We start from the raw sequence: 27,395 nt of genomic DNA on the forward strand, positions 1-27,395 counted from the left end.
ATGATGATGATGATGACGACGAGTATTGGACCAATGCAACCTATAAATGAAAAATAGCTTATTTTCAAAGTGTTCAAATCATCCCTACTGTTAAAATTTGGATTATTATTTAGATATTATTTAAAACGCGCTTAGTAGTAGTAGCAGTATGCACATAGTAGCATTTGGTTAATTCAAATGAAAGAAAATTCAACTTAACGAAAATCTAAAACCCCGCTTTACATAGAGGAACAAAATTTGATTTTGTTCAAACAACTCCCCTCCCAATTTCCACTATTTAATGCTCCCTCTCTGAGCCGGCCATCGCGGCGCTTTCCCGTGGCGCTTCCTGCGGCGCTTCCCGCAGCGCTTGTCGGGGCTACCGGTGCTTCCCGACCGCCACCGTGGCTCCCAGCCGTTTACATAATGTCCAAAAAAAAAAATATTGTTAGACCTTAAGTCGTTTCTCTTTCTCTACGTACTTACAGGTTTTATAGGGATCAATAGCTTAATTATTGTATGCCACTTCAGTTATGTTCCAATACTTTTAAGCAGAAATAAAAAATTAAATTGGAAACCGTTAACTCATATTGAATGCTAAGCCCCTAAATTCTTGGAAAGATGTAAGATTGAAAGCTGTCAAAAATATTAAGCAAATTAGAATCCGTATGTGCAAAGAAATAAATGGGATAATCTTTGTCCTTCCACAAAATATATAATATTCAATTAGGAAAAATAAAATTTTGAATGTAATAGTGGAGAGATAGTAGTAAATTTGAAATGACCTAAAATTTTTGTTGTGAGATATTAAGGAGATAAAAACAGTGGGGGAACAGAGAAAATACCAAAGATTAGAAAAAGAGCGTTTTCTTTTGACAAGCAAAAAAATTACATTATATTTGATATCTCTGAGGGAGGGGGGAGCAGAGAAATTTAAAACAATGCGAGGGGGCGAGGGGTTAATATTTTATTATCTCTGAGATACACTTTTACAGTGTTGAAAAATAGTGAAAAGAAAAGACTAAAAAAACATTGGAAGAAATAGATATATATTTCTATAACTAGAGGTAAAAATGCCCACATTTGCAAATCCTGGTTGCACTTGGGTGCCAGATGGTCCGGGTGGTGCGTATTGGAGGTTGGATGGTGTGGTAACATCCCGCTCTTGTGCAGACGTGGCAGGTATTAAAGGTCCGTGGAAAGCAACCATCCACTCACTATTTAATTTTCGGCCTGGCTGCATTGCAGCCTGCGTGGATAGGACTTTGACAGTCAACACGGTACTGGAGGGTTTCGGCCAACGGCCATATTGTTTAACTGTCGCCTTCGCAGGGGGCGCATTATTACCTCTTGCCTTCTTAGATGGAGGAGGCACACATTCTTCACAATTGTCCTTAAAATAGAAGAGAAAAAAGTTAGTATGGAAAATAATTTCCCCCTTTTTTAAAGAAGGAAAATTAGTATCCCCATCCACGCTAACCATAATTTTGTCTAGAACGCATTTATCACCAAGAAAGCCCCCCTACGCCAAAAGCAGAGCAACAGGTAAAATTTGCAAGAAATGCCCCTCTTTTTACCTTGCTGAGAAATTTTTTTAAATGTTTCCCGTCTATAGATCTTTTAAATAGAAAAAAGATTGTTGGCCTAGCAGCTTATAGGCCTAAATTACAATCTTGGATGTAAATGTACACATAATAAAGCTATCTTTTTTTTCTTAGAAACCGTCGGTCCTCTTACTGCCCTAACGTGAAGAAACAGTTTTGTTTTTCATTTTAAAATGATGGCGATAGAATTGAGACATGGCCCCCTCCCCCTTTCGCCAATGTCCTAAATATATTGTTAGACCTTAATTTGAAAATAACTCGCTTCACCGGTTCTCCAAATAGAGATTGCATAGGCCTGCGCTTAATAAATTGCAATTGTCTGAAAAACCGTTTTAATTTGACGGGAAGAACAAACCATTTTGATCTGAGAAACTTTTTACAGGAAGTGCTTTAAAAAGGGTGACAGCTAATTTTTACCTCGCACTGGAGAGCCATATGTCAAAACCAGAGTGACTTAATAACAACAGAGTGACGGATGTCAGTTAGAGAAAAGATTACAATACAGAAAAGCCAAAATTTATCGAAAAAGAGAATTATTTCTATTACGAGAATTATTGTTGTAAAACAGTGGGGGATGGGTTAGGTTTATGTGGTAAAAAGAACATATTTTATGTTTTCTATCGAGTATAAAGATAGCATGGTGGTGTTTTGTATTTTGGGGGAGGGGGGACTTAGATATAAAAGAGGGTGACCAAGGAAAATAATTTTATTTTGAAAATAAAAATTAAAAATGTACTCACATTGCTAATTGTGGCTGTCAAGGCTTCAACCTCATCAATAATATTTAGTGCTATATCCATTGTGTCCTGGAACTTTCTGATAATTTAATCACAATGCATGTCCGTTATATACGAAATCTCAAGGGTGAATTGTTATGTAACGGGGAAACCATATTTAAGCAAGCCTCTGATTGGCTGAGAAAGGAGATGTAACCGACTCACTGATTGGCTGAGAAGGAAACACGTGATCTAACTGTTTCCTATTCCTGGACACCTTGACATTCGCTCCGAGCATGCATTTAGCCAAAACAACAACAACAAATAAATCTCCCAGGCCTAAAGATCAAAGAGGCCATAATGTTTCTTAATTCCCCTTTCGTGAATCAATAATTCCCCGCCAATTATGTAAATCAATTTTTCAGGTTAGGTTAGCCTAAAGATCAAAGAAGCCATGTTTGTTTCTGAAATCCCCTTTCGTGAATCAATAATTCCCCCACCGATTATGTAAATCAATTTCTAAGGTTAGGTTAGCCAAACAACAAAGAAGCAATGTTTGTTTCTTAATTCCCCTTTAGTGAATCAATAATTCCCCTCGATTATGTAAATCTCCCCTTTGTCATTACACCTGGACAAACAACAAAAAATAAATTGACCTTGAAACATCCATAAAAGTGAGAAAATCCCTGTTTTTTAATTCTCACTGACAAAAACCATGAAACATTCATAAACTGTTGTACTCGTCTTTTTTTTCTCATTATCACGGACAGAAAACATTAAACAGACATAAATGTATTTTTACAGCCATGAAAAACAAAAAATAAATGGACCAACACACATAACCGTCCAAAAAACATCCATAAAAGAGAGAAAAATCATGTTCTTCAAGTGAGAAAAATTCTGTTTTTTCATTCTCAGTGAGAAAACCATAAACCACGTGGTTTGCGTTGGAGTAGCACTCCCCTCTCTACTTACATTGTGTCAACATCGTTCTTATGTGCCCCTAGGGAATAACTTAAAACCCTTGCCCTGAGGGTTGTGGGGGAGCGTCCTCCTCAAAAGCATAATTTCTATCTGGAAATCAACTACGCTGAACAAAAAGGCTATCTCAAAATTGTTATTTGATGTGATTGGGGAAATAGTGGGCGTGGATGGGGTGTTAGTTGCCTTCCAATCACTTCCGACTATTAAAAATGGCACTAGTGATTCCAATTTCCCATCGAATGAGCCCTTTTCGAAGTTTCTATGACAACTCCTTCGATACTAAGTGCCCTGGTATGAAAGAAAACAAAAAAAGAATGAAAAATTATAATACATTGTGCCAACATCGTTCTTTACTTAGGCAGCGTGATTGCGCTGCCTATGAAAACTGACAATATGTTTTTTTTTATATATATATACCTTACTGCTAAACTGTGCACTCAACCTTGCATTTCAACCTGATGGGATCAGAGACACAAATAGGTTACCTTCCCCCTTCTCCAAACGCAAAAGTTTAATGTCCCTTTTCCCTATCCTATCCCCTTCTTTTCACCAACTGTACCTGTAACTTTGAACATGCCCAATGCTGCTCCCAAGACATTGTAGATGTGCTAGGCTATTTTAATGACTTGATGCACATAATGTCTTTCGATCGATCTCTCCCCGTCCCCAAGTCAAAATTTTAGACCCAGTCACCTCCCCCCTCCCTTAAAAACTCTATGGAACTCCTTTAATACAATCCCTCAAGCTCTTCCATGGAAATTGCTAATAAGAAAATGAAAACTTGGGTGCAAACAGCATCTTTTATTTTAATCGGGTACACGTTTCATTGCCAGAGTCAATCCTTGGGAAACTCTTGGAATCTTCTCCAGTCGAATGATCACTAGTAGCTCCTTGCTGACTGGGCATCCCAAAGACAAAAAATAGCCACCTTTTCTAAGCCCAACTATGGAATAAAACGAAAACGTTAATTATTTTTACGTTTTTCACACAAGAGCTACATTAAACTAAACACGATCAGAAATAAGCTCAAATAACACTTCAAACTTAAAATGAGCAGAAATCACTATCAATTCATAATTGGACCCAAAACAAACAGAAATTACCTCAAACAAAAGTGGGGCTAATGAAGTTGACAACATCATTTATGGTGTAGTGAAAACAATTTTTATTTCTAGAAGTATAAAAAGAAAATAAAGAATGACCCTTTATATGGTTGAACTAATCCTAGCCACCATACTGTTGCAATCTTGAATATAGATAAATATTGATCAACTTATTTACTATAAAAATCGTATTGTAATATATTTTGTTTTACTGCTTGTTAGTTTAAATATTTCTGAAAATGACATCTGTTCTAATTGTTCTCTGTTTTTGTTTGATAAATTAAAATAAAAAGAGACCGTTAAGAATCAAGGCAACTAGATTTGTTTCCGTTTGAGGTTGAAATTTTAAGCAGAGCAGCATAAAAAAATATTTTTGCTAATAATCAATACAACCACATATTTGTTCAAAATTAAAATTGTCAATAAGTTCCCTTAGTCGCCTACTCCCTTAAGTAGCTAATTTATATCTTTAGTCGTATCCGAGATGTTGCAGCACCCTTTCGAAAACCTGGATGCACGTAGTGGCTTTTGATTTAGTCCAACATCTTACTGAACTTTCCCTGGAAATTTCAAGTTAATGCCCTAAGCTGTTTCCGAAACAGTAGAGATACGTCCTTTTGAATCCTGGATGCATGTGATTCTTTTAATTTAGTTTAACACCCCCTTTAACATTTCCCTGAAAGTTTTAACTTAACACCCTTATTCATTTCTGAGATATTGCTCATGTGTCCTAATGACAACCTATGAACATTTTTCCTTTTGATTTAGTTCAGCATTTTCTTAAAGTTTCACCTCAATAGGTTTGGCCTTTTTTCATTCTGCAATAATAAGACTTATGGGCCACTTGCATAATTTACAACCCTTGCCCTACTTACTGTGGACCTGTGGACGGTTACGTCATCCCCAGAGGCACAGTGCTTTGACCTTTCAACCATTATGACCAAAATAGCGATCTCAAATTTTGATCGGATCTCTTTAGGGGTTGACGGTGAGGATGGGGGGCAGCTAAAGAGGGTGTGGGATGGGGTTAGTTGCCTTCCAAACACTTATGACTCTTAAAAAGGACACTAGAATTTTTCAGATTCCAGTCGAATCTGCCCCCTCGAAAGTTTCCATAATGATTCTTCCCATGCGATGTGACCTGGTAGCACGTTAAAGTTGTATTATCCCTTATTTTGGCAGCGATAATGCGCTTCCTATGGTAACACCTATTTGTGAAGAATGGACGGTTTATGTAATTAAGAGCCATTACCATTCAGACTTCTGTACTAATGTCAACACCAAAGGTGTATTTATTAGAGACTTTTATGGTTTTCGAGGCAGTCAGCGAAATGACAGTATCTGAGTTTCAATCCAATGTCTTAAGACACATAGACACACAGAGATAATAGACTCATTATCGCACAGCCAGATATAGCGAGACTCATTATCTCATAGCCAGATAATAGGCGGATAGACTCACAGCCAGAGGGAACAAAAAGACACAAACAAACACAAAGGCAAAGACACACAGACAGGCATATAAAGACACAAAGACAGACAGAAAAAAGACCGAGGACACACATACATATGAACAAAAAGACACATAGACACGCGGACAGATGGAAAAAGCAACCAGACAGACACCCAAGCACACGGTCAGAGAGAAAAAAGACTTAGACACAAGGACAGACAGCCAAAAGACACAAAGACACACAGACGGAGGGAGGAATAAGACAAACAAACAGACGCAAAAAAATACACATAGACCAGGACAGGCACATAAAAAGACACACGGAAACACAGAAAAAAGACACATAGACACACATAGGCAAGGACAAAAAGACACATAGGCACAAGGAAAGATTGACACAAAAACACAAAGACACACAGGAAGACGCACAAAGACACGGTGAGAGAGAAAAGAAAACGAAAAAAAACACATTGAGACATAAGCAGACGGACTCTTTTTTCTGTCTGTCTGTGTGTCTTTGGTATGTTTGTCTGTGTGTCTATGTGTCTTTTTCTGTTTGTTTGTGTCGGTCTGTGCGTCTTTTTTGTCTGTCTGCCCGTGTGTCTGTGTCTTTTTGTCTCTGACCATGTGTTTGTGTCTTTTTGTCCGTCTGTTTATGTGTCTTTGTGTCTTTTTATCTATCTGTATGTGTGTCTACGTGTGTTTTTTCTGTCTGTCTTTGTGTCTTTTTATATGCCTTTCTGTGTGTCTATATGTCTTTTTTGTCTGTCTTTGTGTATGTGTCTTTGTGCGACTATCTGTTTGTCTTTTTGTTCCAACTGTCCGTCTATCTATGTGTAATTTTTTCTGTCTGTGTGTATATGTGTCTTTTTGTGTGTCTTTCTGTCTGCCTATGTGTCAATGTGTCAATTTCTGTGTTTTTGTATGGCCGTCTATGTGTCCATGTGTATTCTTGTCCGTCTGTTTCTGTGTCGGTTTGTGTCTTTTGTGTGTCTGTCTGTGTGTTTAGGTGTCTTTTTCTGTCTGTGTTTGTGTTGGTGCGTCCGTCTTTGTGTTTTTGTGTTTTTTGTCTGTCTCTAGGTGTGTTTATATGTCTTTTTTCTCTCTGATAGTGTGCTTTTGTGTCTGTCAGTGCGTCTTCGAGTGCTACTATCTATCTATCCTTGTGTCTAAGTTTCTTTTTGTCTATTTGTATGTGTGTCTGTGTCTTTTTTCTGTATGTATGTGTGTCCGTATGCTTTTTATATGCCTGTCTGTGTGTCTACGTGTCTTTTTGTCTGTCTGTGCCTTTATATGTCTTTTTGAGCTTCTGTCTGTTCGTATTTTTACTCCCTCTGTCTGTTTGTATGAGTCAATTTTCTGTTTGTGTGTCTATGTGTCTTTTTGTCCATCAGTATGTGTGTATGTGGGTCTTTTTTTCTGCATGTATGTGTGTCCGTTTGTTTTTTTATATGCCTGTCTGTGTGTCTAAGTGTCTTTTTGTCTATCTGAGTGCTTATATGTCTTTTTGTGTGTCTGTCTGTTTGTCTTTTTACTCACTCTGTCTGTGTCTGTGTCAATTTTCTGTCTGTGTGTATGTGTCTCTTTGCGTGTCAGTCCGTCTGCTTATGTGTCAATGTGTCTTTTTTCTGTCTGTCTGAGTGTCCTTTTGTATGTCGGTCTGTGTGTCTATTTGTCTTTTTGTATGTCTGTATGTGTATCTGTGTGACTGTTTTCTGTCTTTCTATGTTTCTTTTTGTATGTCTGTCTGTGTGCGTATTTGTATTCTTCTCTGTCTGTCTGTGTGTGTCTTTTTGTATGTCTGTCTGTGTGCATATATGTCTTTTTCTGTCTGTCTGTGTGTTTGTGGCTCCGTCTGCGTGTCTATGTTTCTTTTTGTCTGTCTCTCCCTGTGTCTTTGTGTCTTTTTTCCGTCTGTCCGTGTGTCTGTGTTTCTGTTTGTCCATCTGTATGTGTGTCAATGTGTCTTTTATGTCTGTATGTGGGTCTTTTTGTATGTGTGTGTGTGTCTATGTCTCTTCTTGTCCGTGTGTCTGTGCGTCTCTTTTTGTCTGCCTGACCGTGTGTTTGTGTGTCCTTGGTTCTTTTTGTCCGCGTGTCTGTGTCTTTTTGTCCACATCTAAGAGTGTTCATGTGTATTTCTTCTGTCTGTGTCTTTTTATATGCCTGTCTGTGTATATGCGTCTTTTTTGTCTTTCTGTGTGTCTATGTGTCTTTTTGTGCATATGCCTGTTTGTCTTTTTTGATTCCTCTGTCTGTGTGTCAATGTGTCTTTTTCTCTCTGACCGTGTGTTTTTGTGTCTGTCTGTGTGCCTTTTTATATGCCTGTCTGTGTGTCTATGTCTTTTTTGTTTGTCTGTCTGTTTGTCTTTTTTCTCCAACTGTCAGTGTGTCTAAGTGTCATTTTTCTGTCTGTGTGTCCATGTGTCTTTTTTGTTTGTCTGTGTGTCTTTGTGTCCTTTTGTGCGTCTGTCTGTTTGTCTTTTTGCTCCACCTTTTAGTGTGTCTATTTGTCATTTTTCTGTTTGTGTGTCTGTGTCTTTTTGTATGTTTCTGTCCGTCTGCCTATATGTCAATGTGTCTTTTTCTGTCTTTTTCCTCTCTGACCGTATGTTTGTGGTTCTGTCTGGGTCTTTGTGTCTTTTTTTCCGTCTGTCTATTTGTTTATGTTTGTCTATGTCTTTTTGTCCGTGTGTCTATATGCCTTTTTGTCATCTGTCCGTCTGTCTGCGTATGTGTATTTTTGTCCATATGTAAGAGCGTTCATGTGTATTTTTTCTGTCTGTGTGTCTTTTTATATGCCTGTCTGTGAATATGCGTCTTTTTTGTCTTTTTGTGTGTCTATGTGTCTTCTTGTCCGTGTGTCTGTGTGTCTGTTCGTGTCTTTTGTCTGCCTGTCCGTGTGTCTATGTTTCTATTTGTCCATCTGTATGTGTATCAATGTGTCTTATGTCTGTATGTGGGTCTTTTTGTATGTGTGTGCGTCTTTGTCTCTTCTTGTCCGTGTGTCTGTGTGTCTGTGCGTCTGTTTTTGTCTGCCTGACCGTGTGTGTGTCTTTGGTTCTTTTTGTCTGCGTGTCTATGTTTCTTTTTGTCCATATCTAAGAGTGTTCATGTGTATTTCTTCTGTCTGTGTCTTTTTATATGCCTGTCTGTGTCTATGCGTCTTTTTTGTCTTTATGTGTCTTTATATGTCTTTTTGTGCGTATGCCTACGAGTCTTTTTTGATCCTTGTGTCTTTGTGTATGTATGTCTTTTTTCTCTCTGTCCCCTTGCTTTTATGTCTGTCTGAGTTCCTTTTTATATGCCTGTCTGTGTGTCTATGTGTCTTTTTTGTTGGTCTGCGTGCGTATGTGTCGTTTTGATTGTCTGTCTGTTTGTCTTTTTTCTCCAAGTGTCAGTGTGTATGTGTCATTTTTCTGTCTGTGTGTCCATGTGTCTTTTTTGTTTATCTGTGTGTCTTTTTGTCCTTTTGTGCGTCTGTCTGTTTGTCTTTTTGCTCCAACTTTTAGTGTGCCTATTTGTCATTTTTCTGTTTGTGTGTCTGTGTCTTTTTGTATGTGTCTGTCCATCTGCCTATATGTCAATGTGTCTTTCTGTCTTTTTCCTCTCTGACCGTATGTTTGTGGTTCTGTCTGGGTCTTTGTGTTTTTTTTCGTCTGTCTATTTGTCTGTGTCTTCTTCTCCACATGTACGTGTGTCTTTTTTCTGTCTGTCTGTGTCCCTGCGTATCTTATTATATGCCTATCTGTGTGTGTTAGGTGTTTTTTTTCTCTGTCAGTGTGTCCATGTGTCTTTTTGTGCGTCTGCCTGTGTCTTTTTACTCCCTCTGCCTGTGCCTCTGTCTGTTTTTCCGTTTGTCTATGCTTTTTTTCTCTCTGACCATGTATTTGTGTGTCTATGTCCTTTTGTCCGTGTGTCTATGTGCCTTTTTGTCCTCTGTCCGTCTGTCTGCGTGTCTATGTGTCTTTTTGCATGTGTCTGTCCGTCTGCCTATATGTCAATGTTTCTTGGTTCTGTCTTTTTTCTCTCTGACCGTATGTTTGTGGTTCTGTCTGTGTCTCTGTGTCTTTTGGTCCGTCTGTCCATGTGTATATGTGTCTTCTTCTCCACATGTATGTGTGTCTGTGTGTCTCTTTTCTGTCTGTCTGTGTCTCTGTGTGTCTTATTATATGCCTATCTGTGCGTTAGGTGTTTTTTTTTTATTTGTCAGTGTGTCCATTTGTCTCTTTGTGTGTCTGTCTGTGTCTTTTTACTCCCTCTGTCTGTGCCTCTTTGTGTCTTTTTGTCTGTTTATCCGTGTGTCTATGCATTTTTTCTCTCTGACCGTGTCTTTGTGTGTCTATGTCTTTTTGTCCGTGTGTCTATGTGCCTTTTTGTCATCTGTCCGTCTGTCCGCGTGTCTATGTGTCTTTTTTTCCATATGTAAGTGTTCATGTGTATTTTTTCTGTCTGTGTGTCTTTTATATGCCTGTCTGTGAATATGCGTCTTTTTTGTCTGTCTGTGTGTATGTGTCTTCTTGTCCGTGTGTCTGTGTGTCTTTTCGTGTCTTCTGTCTGCCTGTCCGTGTGTCTATGTGTCTTTTTTCTCTCTGACCGTGTGTTTGTGTGTCTTTTGTTCTTTTTGTCCGTCTTTCCGCGTGTCTATGTCTCTTTTTGTCCATATGTAAGATTGTTCATGTTTATTTTTTCTGTCTTAGCGTCTTTTTATATGCCTGTCTGTGTCTATGCGTCTTTTTTGTCTGTCTGTGTATCTATGTGTCTTTTTTGTGTCTGCCTGTTTGTCTTTTTTGATTCCTCTGTCTGTGTGTCAATGTGTCTTTTTCTCTCTGACCGTGTGTTTTTGTGTCTGTCTGTGTGCCTTTTTATATGCCTGTCTGTGTGTCTATGTGTCTTTTTTGTTTGTCTGTGTGTCTTTGTGTCGTTTTGTGCGTCTGTCTTTTTGTCTTTTTTCTCCAACTGTCAGTGTGTCTATGTATCATTTTTCTGTCTGTGTGCCCATGTGTCTTTTTTGTTTGTCTGTGTGTCCTTGTGTCCTTTTTTGCCTCTGTCTGTTTGCCTTTTTGCTCCAACTTTCAGTGTGTCTGTTTGCCATTTTTCTGTTTGTGTGTCTGTGTGTCTTTTTGTATGTGTCTGTCCGTCTGTCTGTATTTCAATGTGTCTTTTTTCTGTATTTTTTCTCTCTGACCGTATGTTTATTGTTCTGTCTGTGTCTTTGTGTCTTTTTGTCCGTCTGTCCGTGTGTCTATGTGTCTTTTTGTCCGTCTCTCCATGTGTCTGTGTCTTTTTCTCTGCATGTACGTGTGTCTGTGTGTGTTTTTTCTGTCTGTCTGTGTCTCTGTGTGTCTTATTATATCCCTATCTGTTTGTGTTAGGTGTGTTTTTTTGTCTGTCTGTGTCCATATGTCTTTTTGTGCGTCTGTCTGTGTGCTTATTGCTCCCTCTGTCTGTGCCTCTTTGTGTCTTTGTGTCTGTCTTTCCGTGTGTTTATGTCTTTTTTCTCTCTCACGGTGTGTTTGTGTGTCTATGTCCTTTTGTCCGTGTGTCTATGTGCCTTTTTGTCATCTGTCCGTCTGTCCGCGTGTCTGTGTCTTTTTGTGCATATGTAAGAGTGTTCATGTGTATTTTTTCTGTTTGTATGTTTTTTTATATGCCTGTCTGTGTCTATGCGTCTTTTTTGTCTGTCTCTGTGTCTATGTGTCTTTTTGTTTCTCTCTGACCGTATGTTTGTGGTTCTGTCTGTGTGCCTTTGTGTCTTTTTGTCCGTCTGTCCATGTGTCTATTTGTCTTTTTGTCCACATGTATGTGTGTCTGTGTCTCTTTTTTCTTTTTGTCTGTGTCTCTGTGTGTCTTTTTATATGCCTATCTTTTTTTCTGTCTCTCCCTGTGTCTATGCATTTTTTCTCTCTGACCGTGTGCTTGTGTGTCTTTGTCTTTTTGTTCGTGTGTCTATGTGCCTTTTTGTCATCTGTTTGTGTGTCTGTCTGTGTGTATTTGTGTCTTTTTGTCTGTCTTTGTGTATTTGTGTCTTTTTGTCTGTCTGTGTCTTTTTGTGCATATTTCTATGTGTCTCTTTGCACCCTCTGTCTATGCGTCATTTTGATGTATGTGTGTCTATGTGTCTTTTTGCGTGTCAGTCCGTCTGTCTTTGTGTCAATGCGTCTTTTTCTGTCTGTCTGGGTGTATTTTTGTATGTCTATCTGTTTATCTATTTGTCAATTTTGAATTAAAATCAAGTAGTTGAGGATGTTAAGCCATACGCTAATTGTAGAAAAAGCCAAGACAGATAGTCCGAGTGAGGGAGATGGCAAATCTGGCATAATCCCTCTTTAGGGTTGTAAAAAATGATGTCATTTCATTTGTTGATATATAAATCAATCTATCATCCGTCCATACGTCATTCCTAGTGAAGAAGTTAGGTAGATAGTCTTAGAATCAAGGGATTAAAGATTGGATTGATTTTGGGTTGACGCGAAACGAATAATGTCTACAGGACTTGTATGCAAATCTGGGACTGAATTTGCTTGGTGTCACAGGCAAACAAGTGAAACCTTGATGTACACATGACCAACAAGTCCCCTGGACTCGTAGGCGAGTGGTTAAACCTATAGTTTCCCAAGTGTTTGGTTAAATGGCACGGGTAAACGGCGGGAGTAAGTATGACTCTCTTATTGGACAAATACTTGCGTGTTAGCTTTTGGAAAGGCACTCCCGCCTAGAGTCTCGGGCAGATTGACCAAAAATTTAAAACTGACATAGGACCATTAGATTGCCTTGAATGAGAGGCAAACAAGCCACACCGGGCTATCGTCTTAGGCAGGTTGACCAAGAATTTGGAATTTATGCAGGACTGTTAATTTGTTCGGAATGACAGGCGTCCAAAACCAAATTGGTCCCATCCGCATAGAGTGTTAGGTAAGGCGAGTGATCCAATATTAGTTGACCAACAAGTTGCCTGGAACTTCAAGGCCAATCAGCGTCCAAAGCCTAAAAGGGCCTGTCTGCCTAGATTGTTAGATGAGTGAACCCATTTACAACCTAAAACAGTTTTGCTAACAAAAGACTTCCAATATTTAGTTGATTGTTTGTGCTTGTGTCTTGGGTTTGACTGTCTAAGCTTGTCACAAGCTCAGAAAAATTTTCTAACAAAAATTCCCAGACAGTCAATAAAATAGTATTACGATAGACTGTCAATGAACAATTGACAAGTAATTATTGAAAAATTTGTAAATAATACTTAGTTAGAAATTTGCAACCGCAACCCCAGGTGATGATCCACAGACCTTATATGAGAGGGTCCCTATAGAAAAAAAAGTGAAAATAAAATTTGCTCAGAATGCCTGACTGAGCTGAGGCAATGAATAGATATTTGGAAAGTGATTGGAGACGGCGGGCACCCCCTCCCCGCCTATTCTGAAGAGAAAAGCATCCGTTCTTTAAGCGGCGGATATGGGCTAGTTGGGATCCATTTGAAAATGAATATTTTATTGATATATGTGTAGCGCATGGTTACCACTTGAGCAACGGTCAAAAATAGAGAAGCTTGAATGCTAAGTGGTGGACATGGGCTAGATGGGATCCCCATATATAAATGAATATATTGTTGGTATGAGTGTAGCGCTTGGTTACGCCTGAGCAACGGCCTAACCAATAGGTTGAATAATAAACGGCGGACAAGGGCTAGATGGGACCCCCATCTGAAAAGGAATATATTGTTGGTATGGGTGTAGCGCCTGGTTACCGCTTGACCAAAGATCTAACTGTTAGCTTGAATGCTAAGCGATGGACTTGGGCTAGATGGGACCCCATGTGAAAATAAATGTATTGTTGGCATATGTGTGGCGCTTGGTTACCGCTTGAGCAACCCAAAAGGCAGTGTTTACACGTTTTTTGGTGTTCATTATGCTCTTTACTGTCCCCTGAAGGTCCAGGTCCAATATTATTCCATAAATTGAATTCAATAGTTCAAGCATTTCTAGTAGGGAGTTTTTTTTTTTTAAATAAATGATTATGTATGATATACAAAAACATAAATTCAATAAATGATCTTTTTTAGTTTTAATATTGTTCTTTACCATTAACCCCCTCCCCTTCTCCCTCCCTCTTAGAGGGGTAGCATATGCTAGAGGCTAAGGCGTTTTGTAATACACGTGTTTATTATTAATAGAAAAACACATATATACATAAAACATTTGTTACTTATCAACATATAATACCCACTTGGTGTGGTTCCAATTTAAACTACGAGTTTCGTTCAGATGCATTGGGTGTACTGGCACGAGTAACCATTGTATTGTTTTATCGACAACATGAATGATTACGCAATACCAGATGTTCGAGCTCGACAGACCTGATGCAATTGGAGTACTGGCCGTATGGAACCATTGTATTGTTTCACCGACAACATGAATGATTACGGAATACCAGATGCACGATAGACCAAATGCAATGGGAGTACTGGCCGTCAGGAACCATTGTATTGTTTCGTCAACAACATGAATGATTGCGCAATACCAGGTGCTTGACAGACTAGATGCAATAGGAGTACTGGCCATCAGGGACCATAATCTTACGTCTCACGTTCGATTCTTACACCAGGCAGAAATTTAATAAATTCAATGGAAAAACGGCTTAGAAGGTAAAAAAAAAGTGTCGTTGAAAATGAAAACATCGACAAATTAAAATTGGAATCAATAATCAGGAGCATAGGTGGGACATGCGTGTCACAGGAATGGTGGGAGGACTGGCCGGTCAGAGTATAAGCTTATCTGGTAATACTTGGTAAGTAATGTTTCCAGGAAATGTTCTTATCACCGAAAGCTGAGATAACAGTATGTGTGTCATCGGAACGGTAGGGGAAAGAACTCTTGGCAAGCGTTGTTTCGAGGGAATGTTCTAATCACCGGAATGCGTGTCTTTGGAACGGTAAGATATGTGTGTCGTAGGAATGGTGGGATATGTTTGTCTTCGGAACGGTGGGATAGGCCCTATATGTGTCGTCGGAACGGCGAGATATGTGTGTCGTCAGAACGGTAGGATACATGTGTCGTTGGAACGGTGGGATATGGCTGTTGTCAGATCCAAAGGGTCTATTGTGTGGTCTAAAAAAATTTCCGGTACTGGGAATTGATGGGATGGGGCTCTCGTCGGATCCAAAGGACATATACTACTCATTCCCAGTTACTGTAAATAATTCTCCAGAATCAGGTGCACGTAGCGTCCTTCTATTTACTCGAGTATGTGGGTCATTTCCGCAATCTTTTATCCGATCGGCTCAAAACTTAGAGGACCCTTTTACACAATGAAAAATTGGGAAAGAAACCTTGGCTCGCCTGAAAATCGGGCACTAAAAAGGGCGAAAAGCTTCATGTTGTCCTGGACAACTTTAAAATTAAAACTGTAAGATCCTGGGGCAAAGGGACTTCAATATCATAGGCAGCGCGATAGCGCTGCCTAAGTAAAGAACGATGTGGGCACAATGTATTATTTATTTTTCTTTTTTCTTCTTCTTTCTTCTCCATACCCGGGCACTTCGTATCGAAGGAGTTGTTGTAGAAACTTCGAAAAGGGCTCATTCGATTGGAAATTGGAGTAGCTAGTGCCCTTTTCAATAGTCGAAAGTGATTGTAGGGCAACTAGCCCCCCCCCTCTACACCCATCATTCCCCCAAAAACATCCAATCAAAATTTTGAGACAGCTATTTTTTTCAGCATAGTTGATATCCAGATAGAAAATATCTTTTTGAGGAGGACACTCCCCCAAAACCCTCGGGGCAAGGGTTTTGAGTTATGCCCTGGGGGCATATAAGGTTTATATAGAAGGCGTATTAATAGAAACTTCAAAAAAGGGCTCATTCGACTGGAAATTCAAAGGGCTAGTTCCCTTTTCAATATTCGAAAGTGATTGGAGGGCAAACAGCCCCCCTCCCACGCAGATATTTTCCCATAAAACACCCAATCTAAAGTTTGAAATCGCCATTTTTTTCAGCGTACTTGATATACACATGGGAAACACGTTTTTGAGGAGGACCTTCCCCTACAACCCTCGGGGTAAGGGTTTTAAGTTATGCCCTTGATGGATATAAGGTTTTTATAGAAGGCGTTGTCGTAGAAACTTTAAAAAGCCATTTTGTTCAGCGTAGTTGATTTACTACTACTATTACTACTACTACTACTACTACTAACAACTCACCGTAGCACCAAGCCACCTGAGGCCAACACAGCTACGAGCGCTCCTCTTCCACCCCAATCTATTCAAAGCCTCCCTTTTTCCGCTCACCCACGAGGATCCCATTTCCTTTAAATCTTTCTTTACGAAGTCCTACCATCCCAGACGGGGACGACCTACTTTCCGTTTATCCCTGGAGACGATGAACCAATAAAGACAATAGACGGAAATCTGTCTTACTCCAACCACGCGACAGGCCCTAGCCATCTTGACCGTTCTTTCATTATAGCCCTAGAAAGTAGTATTACGCCACATTTTTCGTGTTGCCTATTATTTGACATGCAGTCAGTCAACCGAGTAACCGGAACATTCCTTAAGCAATTTCTCTGGAAAACATCTAGCAAATCTTCATCCGCTTTTCCGAAAGTCCATGCTTCAGAGCCATATTTGACCACTGTCATCACTGTAGCTTCTAATATTGTAATCTTGGTTTGCAGACTTATCTTCCTATTCTTCCAAACTTTTTTTTAACTGTGAAAAAACACCCTGAGCCTTGGCTATTCTACTTTTAACATCTTCACTGCTCCCACCATCTTTACTAACAATACTACCAAGGTAAGTGAAGCTGCCCACCTGATCAATCTTTTCATTACCCAACGTCACCTTTTCATCTTCACTTATTCCTAGCCTTAGTGACTTAGTCTTCCTAATATTAATTTTCAAACCAATTCTAGCACCCTGAACTCGCAAAACCTCTAAAACTTAATTCATTTTGCTCACACTTTCATCTAGGATGCTTAAATAATCAGCATAATCCAAGTCCAGGAGTATCTTTCCTTCCCATTTGATTCCGTGGTCTTCCATTACCTTTCCTCTGCTCCTTAAAACAAAGTCCATCAAAATAATCCATATGAAGGGGGAATAGAACACAACCCTGCTTAAATCCTGATTCAATACAAAACAAGCTGCTAACCTCATTTCCTACCTTAACCGCAGCGGTGTTATTCTCGTACATAGCACTAATCACTTTAATTTATTTGTCTGGTATACCATACAAGGATAAAACCTTTACCAAAGCTCTTCTATCAACAGAATCGAACGCTTCCTCATAATCTATGAAACTGAGGACCAAAGGAGTTTGAAAACTCAGGCACTTCTCAATTATTAGCCTAAGAGTGAAAATTTGGTCAACACATCCTATAAAGTGGCTTAATTAAGGTTTTCCTAAAATCGTTAGATACTTCCCCTTTTTCAAAAATCATATTCATAATCTTCAGTAACTTATTTCTAACCTCAGAGCCTCCATATTTAAGAAACTCATTTACCACCCTATCAGCACCTGCAGCCTTATTATTTTTTAATCCTTTTAGGACTGTTGCTAATTCCTCTTCACAAAACAAATCTTCTTTCACATCCAAGGTATCACAAACTTTTTTATTTTCCTCTGTATCTTTTCCTGCAACTCTATCTCGGTTAAGCAAATTCTCTAATGTTTGGCCCATCCACATAGAAAATATTTTTTGAGGAGGACACTCACGACAGCCCTCACGACAAGGGTTGTAAGTTATGCTCTGGGGACATATAGAGTTCTTATAGAACGCGTTGTCGTAGAAATTTCAAAAAGGGCTCATTTGATTAGAAATTAAAATGACTTGTGTCCTTTTTAATAGTCGAAAGCAATTGGAAGGCAAATAACGCCCCTTCCACGCCCGCTATTTCCCCAAGCACATCCATTCAAAATTTTTAGATAGCCATTTTGTTCCACGCAGTTAAAGTTCAGGAAATCATACCTTTGAGCAGGACACTCCCTCCACAGTCTTCAGAGCAAGGATTATAAGTTATGCCTTGGGGGTATATAAGTTTTTATTGAAATTTTTGTCGTAGGAACTTGAAAAAGGGCTCATTCAATCTGAAATTCAACGGTCTACCGCCCTTTTTAACAGTTTAAAGTTATCTGAGGGCAACTGACCCCCCTTGTAGCCGATCCTTTCTCCAAACATATCTAGTCAAAATTTTTTGATAGCCATTTTGTTCAGTTTTGTGGATTTCCAGATAGAAATTATGTTTTTGAGGAGGACACTCCCCCAGAGCCCTCAGGGCAAGGGTTGTAAGTTATGCCCTGAGGGCATATAAGGTTTTAATAGAACGCGTCGTCGTAGAAACTTCATAAAGGGCTCATTTGATTGGAAATTGAAAAGGCTAGTGCCCTTTTTAATAGTCGAAAGTGATTTGAAGGCAACTAACACCCCTCCCCCGCCCACCATTACCCCAAACATCCAATCAAAATTTTTAGATAGCCATTTTGTTCCACGCAGTTTAAAGTTCACGAAATTATACCTTTGAGCAGGACACCCCCCCCCCCCACAGTCTTCAGGACAAAGGTTATAAGTTATGTCCTGGTAGCATATAATGTTTTTATTGAAATCTTTGTTGTAGAATCTTGAAAAAGGGCTCATTCGATTGGAAATTCAAAGGGCTATTCCCCTTTTTAATAGTCGAAAGTGATTTGAGGGTAACTAGCCCCACTCTCATCCCCACCTTTACCCCAGACACATCCAATCAAAATTTTTAGATAGTCATTTTATTCAACGAAGTTGAAAGTTTTGGAAATTAGGTCTTTAAGGATGACAACCCATCCCTCCCCCACAACCCTCAGGGCAAGGGTTTTAAGTTATGCCCTGGGAGCATGTAATGTTTTTATAGAAAGCGATGTTTTAAAAAAATAAAAAAGGGCTCATTCAATTGAAAATTGAAAGGGCTAATGCCCTTTTAATAGTCGAAAGTGATTGAAGGGCGACTAACCACCCTCCCACACCCATCATTTCCCAAACACTTCCAATCAAAATTTTGAGTTATTCATTTGGTTCAACGTAGTCGAAAGTTCTGGAAATTAGGTCTTTTAGGATGATAACCCCATCAGATCCCTCAGTGCAAGGGTTGTAAGTTATGCCCTGGGGGCATATAAGGTTTATATAGAAAGTTGTTGTAGAAATTTCAAAAGGGGCTCATTTGATTCTAAATTGAAATTACGCTTTTTAATAGTCGAAAGTGAGTGGAGAGTAATTAACCCCCCTCTCACGCCCACTATATCACCAAACACATTTAATCAAAGTTTAGAGATATCCTTTTTGTGCAAAATACTTAAGAATTATCGAAATTAAGTCATTGCATATCACAACTCCATCAGAGCCCTCAGTGCAAGGGTTGTAAGTTATGCTCTGGGGGCATACAAGGTATATATAAAAAATTGTTAAAGAAATTTCAAAAGGGGCTCATTTGATTCTAAATTGAAATTACGCTTTTTAATAGTCGAAAGTGAGTGGAGAGTAATTAACCCCCCTCTCACGCCCACCATTTCACCAAACACATTTAATCAAAGTTTAGAGATAGCCATTTTGTTCAACGTAGTCGAAAGTTCTGGAAATTAGGTATTTAAGGATGGCAAAAGTAGTAACCTATTACGCACTTTCGAAGATACATGAAAAGATACATGGAATTGCACAAGAATATGCACTACAGCATCACGTGGACATTTTAAAAAATGATGGCAAGCCTATAATGTGATCCAAAATGTTTTGAGAGTATAGTCAAGGTTGTGTAAGACAATCATACTGTTTTTTTTGCTATTGATATCAACCATACATGGAATTGCACAAGAATATGCACTACAGTATCACGTGGACATTGCAAAAAACGACCAATCCTTTACCTATAAAGTGGCCAAACACGTTTTGAAACTATTGTCAAGGCTGTAAAAGACAACGCTTTTTGTTATTGATATCAATTGCACAAGAATATACACTTCGGTTTTACATGCACATTTTAAAAAAGCTGGCAAACCTTTACCTATAAAGTGGCCAAGCATGTTTTGAGAGTATGGTTGTTTGTTTTTTTTTGTTTTTTTTTTTAAATGGAAAACTAGAGATTGTAAAATTGCGTATTTAGGAATGATTATGTAGGAAAAGCTCTCTATCACCCATGCGTTATCCACTGTTCAATTTTTTGAAGTATGTGCTATCAAGAGTGGTTTCTGATTTTTTTTTTTTACAATTGCATTTAGCTAAGAACAGTTTGATATGAATGTGTCGGTAGATAGCATTTATGAATTGGACTATACGAACGATATTAATTGAATAATAGGGAAAAATGGAACTAGATAACATACGCGAATTGGGTCGTACGAAGGTGGGGAAAAGAAGGGGTGATCTTATGATTTCACCTACTTTTACTTCTTTGATGTGTATTGTACATTACACCATTGATGTTTGAATAGTGTTGTCAATTTAAAATAGAGTTTAACAGTAGAACCCCCCTTTCGACTCGTACGAGAACACCTTGCTGCCATCTACAATTTAGTTTAACGTTGACAGTACATAATTTATGGTTTTTCTCACTGAGAATGAAAAAACAGAATTTTTCTCACTTGAAAAACAGGATTTTTCTCACTTTTATGGATGTTTTTATGGTTTTTCTCACTGAGAATGAAAAACAGGAACGGTGGGCGAAACCGTTTTAGGTATTTTAGGGATTATTTGGGCGAAACCGTTTTAGGTATTTTAGGGAATTATTTGGGCGAAACAGTTTGAAGCATTTTAGAAGATGATTTTAGAAAACAAAATTGCCCCCTCCCCCCAACTTTTGGCTCCCCCTCAAATATATTTTTCAGAACAAGTTCTTTATGTAATATCCTTCCTAAACCCATTTTACAAGTTGAAGTACCCATCCTTTTCACCCACAACTTTACTTTACAGCTTTTGGGCCCCAAGTCCTACCCCTATCCCTCAACCCTATCCCTCCATCCTCCCTCCAACCCCTCCACTTCCTCCCTCCCACCAACCCCCCCCCCAACTTTTTTTTTCTTTCTTTTTTGAGTTTTTTTTTGTTTTTTTTTACTTTTTTTTACATCTCATAGAATGTCTTGAAACACTTAAAACACAAAAAATTCATATTTAAAATTTTCCAACTTCAAAATGGGAATGATATAGATATGTGTGTCGCAACTTTTACTATTAGAAAAATAATGTTTGTAGTGACCAATTTTTTTTTTAACTTTTTTAAACTTTTTTTTTACTTTTTTTCAACTTTTTTTTTACATCTTAGAATGTCATGAAACACAATTAAAACACAAAAAATTCATATTTAATATTTTCCAACTTCAAAATGGGATCGATATAGATATGTGTGTGGCAACTTTTACTATTAGAAAAATAATGTTTGTAGGGATTTAGAAGAGAATTTGAGGGTGAAACTCTGATCCTCCCCTCTTCCCTCCACTCCACTCCCCTCCCTCCCCTCCCCTCCCCTCCCCTCCCCTCCCCTCCCCTCCCCTCCCCTCCCCTCCCCTCATACATCATATCCACATATTTCCGGTATTAGCATTTTAAAGAGGAAATGAAGAAGACAAGCATACTCCTGCACTAATGTCCTTAATCATATCTTGTAAATGTGCCAAAACTGCTATCCATATAAAAATAATGTGACAATAGACAGTGAAATCGCAGGCAGAATAAAAAGGACATTAGCAGACAATATCATCAATGAATATAAAGATGAATTGATGGAAAGTGAAGCGCAAGTGTACTAATAATGTATAATAATGTATTTAACATATTTTTATATTAATATTCTACATGTCGTTATTTCATTAAAAATATCTTATGCAATATTTTGTTAAAAGTTCATTATTTTTATGGGATATGCTAGAAGGTAATAAAACAATTAACTTTTTATTTTGTTTCACACGTTTGCCTTATATAAACGTATAACTTTTATAGAAGACACCAATGAAGGCCAGTAATAACTTCCTTTTGTTTTTTTTTTTGTTAAACATGATGTATTGAAACAAAAGCGGACCACTAAAATTCACAACAACTGAAGGTTCGAAGATGATTCCGTTTTTTTTTGGATATCACGATGTATAGAAATCAAATCGGAAGTTTTAGAATGAAAACAACTGAAGGTCAGTAAATAATTCCTTTGTTTTTTTACGTTAAACACGATTGGCTGACATACAAAGCGGAACTTTCAAACATCACAACAACTGACAGGTCAGCACAATAATTCACTTATATACGTTAAACACGATTGACTACACACACAAAATTTACACACACATAAAAACTTACACACACACACAAAACCTTACAAAGGATCAAGCAATTACACACACACACAAAAAAACATACACACACACAAAACAATACACACACACACAAACAATTACACACACACAAACACATACACACACACAAAAACATACACACACACACAAAAAAATAACCACAAAAACGCTATTACACACACAAAAAAAATTACACACACAAAAAAAACTTACATACAAACAAGAAACTTACACACACACACAAAAACATACACACACACAAAAAATTACACACACACAAAAACAAACACACACACAAAAACTTACACACACACACAAAAAATTACACACACACACACACACAAACTTACACACACACAGAAACATACACACACACAAAAAAAGACACACACACACATAAACTAACAAACACACAAAAAAAATTACACACACACAAAACTTACACACACACAAAAAAAATAACACACACAGAAAAACTTAAACACACACACAAAAACTTACACACACACAAAAACTTACACACACACACAAACTTACACACACATAAAATACTTACACAACCACAAAAAAACTTACACACAAACAAAAAAATAAACACACACAAAAAAATACACACACACACAAATCATTACACACACACACAAGCTCTTACACGCCCACAAAAACTTACACATACACACAAAAAAACATACACACACAAAAAAACATACACACACACACACAAAAACATACACACACACACAAAAACTTACACACACAAAAAAAATTAAACAAAAAAAAGCAAACTTACACACACACAAAAAATTACACACACACAAAAACTAACACACACAAAAAAACTTACACACACGAACTAAATTACACACACACAAAAACTTACACACACACAAAAACTTACACACACACAAAAAATTACACACACACACAAAAAATTACACAAACACAAAAAATTAAAAAAAAACACAAAATTACACAAACACAATAACTTACACACACACAAAATAATACACACACACAAGAACTTACACACACACAAAAACTTACACACACACAAATAATTACACACACACACAAAAACTTACACACACACAAAAACTTACACACACAAAAAAACTTAAACACACAAAAAAAACTACACACACACAAAAAACTTACAAACACAAACACAATTAAACACACACAAAAAACTTACACACACAAAAAAACACTTACACACACACAAAAAACTTACACACACACAAAAACTTCCACACACACAAAAAACTAAAAATAACACAAACGCAATTACACACACACAAAATAATAAACACACACACAAAAAACTACACACACACACAAAATCATACACACACACAACCAAATACACACACACAAGCAAAAGCAAACACGATAATCCATACACACACACAAAAAACTTACACACACACAAAAAATTACACACACACACAAAAACTTACACACAAACAAAAAATTACACACACAAAAAAACTTACACAAACACATAAACTTAAAAACACACAAAAACTTACACACACACAAAGAAACTTACAAACACACAAAAAAACTTAAAAACACACAAAAATTTACACACACACACAAAAACTTACACACACACAAAAAAAATTACACACACACAAAAACTTACACACACACACACACACAAACTAACACATATAAACACTATTACACACACACAAAAAAACTTACACACACACAAAAACATACACACACAAAAAAACATAAACATACACACAAAAATACTTACACACAAACAAAGACTTAAACACACACACAAAAATATATACACACACACACACTCACACACACACAAAAACTCACCCACACACACAAACTTACACACACACAAAAAACTTACACACACACAAAAATACTTAAACACACAAAAAAACTTACACACACACACAGAAAAACTTAAACACACACAAAAACTCACACATACACAAAAAAAACGAAAAAACAAAAAAAAACTTACAAACACACAAAAAATTACACACACACAAAAAATTACACAACACACAAAAAATTGCAAACACAAAAAAAAAATTACACACACACACAAAAAACTTACACACACACAAAAACGTACACACACACAAAATCTTACACACACACAAAAACTTGCACAAACAAAAATATTTGAACACAAACATAAAAACATAAAAACACATACACACAAAACTTAAACGCACAAAAAAAATAAAACACACACAAAAAAAACTAAAAAGCACAAAAAAAATTACCCACACACAAAAACACACACACACACACACACAATCAAACACTCACACAAACACAAAAACTCACACACACACACAAAAAACAAACCACAACCAAAAAATCACACACACACAAAAAACTTACCCACACAAACAAACTTACACACAAACAAAAAATTACACACACACACAAAAAATTACACACACACAAAAAACTTACACACACACAAAAAACGTACACACACACAAAAACTTACACACACACAAAAAACTTACACACACACAAAAACTAGAAAACACAAAAAAACATACACACACACACAAAAAATTACACACACACACAATATCTTACACACACACAAAAACATACACACTAACACACCAATACACACACACAAAAATTTACACACACACAAAAACTTACACACACACAAAAACTAACCCACACACACACTCACAAACTTACACACACACACAAAAACTTACACACACACAAAAACTTACACACACACAGAAAACTTACACACACACACAAAACTTACACACACACAAAAACTTACACAAAAAAACAAAATTACAAAAAAAAACAAAATTACACACACACAAAAAAAACTTACACACACACAAAAACTTACACACACACACACAAAAACTTAAAAACACAAAAACAATTACACACACACACAAAAACTTAAACAAAAAAACAATATAACACACACACAAAAACATACACACACACACAAAAACATACACACACACACAAAAACTTACACACACACAAAAACTTACACACACACAAAAACTTAACACACAAAAACTTACACACACACAAACACATACACTCAAAATAATACACAAAAAAAAAATTACACACACACACAAAAACTTACACACACACAAAAAAACTTAGACACACAAACACAATTACACACACAAAAATACTTACACACACAAAAAAAACATACACACACACACAAAAAAATAAACAAGCACAAAAACAATAACACACAAAAAAAAATACACACACACACAAAAACTTACACACACACAAAAACTTACGCAAACACAAAAACATACACACACACAAAAACAAACACACACACAAAAACTTACACACCTACTATATCATACACACACACACAAACAAATACAAACACACACAACAACTTACACACACACACAAAAACTTACACACACACAAAAAAGAACACGCACAAAAAATTACATAAAAACAAAAAAATACGCGAAAACAAAAACTTACACAATCAAAAAAATTTACACACACACAATCTATTACACACACACAAAAAAACTTACACACACACAAAAAAACTTACACACACACAAACTCTTACACACACACAAAAACACACACACACACACAAATTCTTACACACACACACAAAAACTTACACACACACAAAAAATTACACACACACAAACAAAAAAACATACGCAAACAAACAAACAAACGATACAAAAATCAATTTCAAACACAAAAAAAAACTTACACACACACAAAAAACTTACACACACACAAAAACTTACACACACACAAAAACTTACACACACACAAAAAATTACACACACACAAAAAACTTAAACACACACAAAAAATCACAAACACAAACAAAAACAAACACAAACACACACACAAAAAATTACACACACACACAAAACCTAACACACAAACACAAACTTACACACACACACAAAAACTTACACACACACAAAAAATTACACACACACAAAAACCTACACACACACAAAAACATACACACACACACAAAAACTAACACACACACAAAAACTTACACACACACAAAAACTAACACACACACAAAAACTTACACACACACAAAAAACTTAGACACACACACAAAAACTTACACACACAAAAAAACTTACACACACACAAAAAAATAACACACACACAAAAAAACTAACACAACAGCAAAAGCGTACACACACAAAAACATACACACACACAAAAACATACACACACACAAAAACTTACACACACACAAAAAAATACACACACAAAATTAATTACAAACAAACTAAAAAGTACACAAACACACACAAAAACTTGAACACACAAAAAATTACACAAACACAAAAACAAACACACACACAAAAAATTACACACAAAAACACACAAAAACATACACACACACACAAAAACTTACACACACAAAAAAACTTACACACACACACAAAAACTTACAAAAAAAAAAAAACTTACACACACACACAAAAACTTACACACACACACAAAAACAAACACACACACAAAATCTAACACACACACAAAAAAACTTACGCACAAAAAAAAACGTACACACACACAAAACTTAACACACACACAAAAACTTACACACACAAAAAAACTTACACACACACACAAAAACTTACACACACAATAAACTTACACACGCAAAAAAAAACTTACACACACACAAAAACTTAAACACACACACAAACAAACACACACACACAAACAAAAAAACAAACACACACACAAAAACTTACACAAACACAAAAACTTACACACACACAAATACTTACACACACACAAAAACTTACACACACACACAAACTCATACACACACACAAAAACTTACACACACACACAAAAACTTACAAACACACAAAAAAAAAAACACACACACAAAAAAATAAAAACACACATGCACAAATACACACACACACAAAAAAAATTAAAAAAACACAAAAAAATACACAAAAAAAATTACACAAACACAAAAACTTACACAACCACAAAAACTTGAACACACACACACACACACACACAAAAACTTACGAATATTTAAAAAAACTTACACACACACAAAAGCTTAACAATAAACACCAACTTACTCACTTAAAAAAACTTACACACGCGAACAGAAACTTAAACACACAAAAAAACTTACACACACACAAAAAAACTTACACACACACAAAAAGACATACACACAAAAACTAACACACACACAAAAACCTACACACACACAAAAACTTAAACGCA

At 36.9% G+C, this 27,395-nt stretch overlaps 1 protein-coding gene across 1 annotated transcript in view; it reads left to right on the plus strand.

Moving 5' to 3' along the window:
* Positions 1 to 27,395, plus strand: part of LOC148942175 (arylsulfatase G-like) — a 183,153-nt gene that overhangs the window by 15,245 nt on the left and 140,513 nt on the right. The window lies entirely within an intron of this gene.

Source organism: Artemia sp. Qi Xiang Cuo, chromosome 17 (assembly GCF_049724085.1).
Source record: "Artemia sp. Qi Xiang Cuo chromosome 17, ASM4972408v1, whole genome shotgun sequence".
Taxonomy (NCBI): Eukaryota; Metazoa; Arthropoda; class Branchiopoda; order Anostraca; family Artemiidae; genus Artemia; species Artemia sp. Qi Xiang Cuo.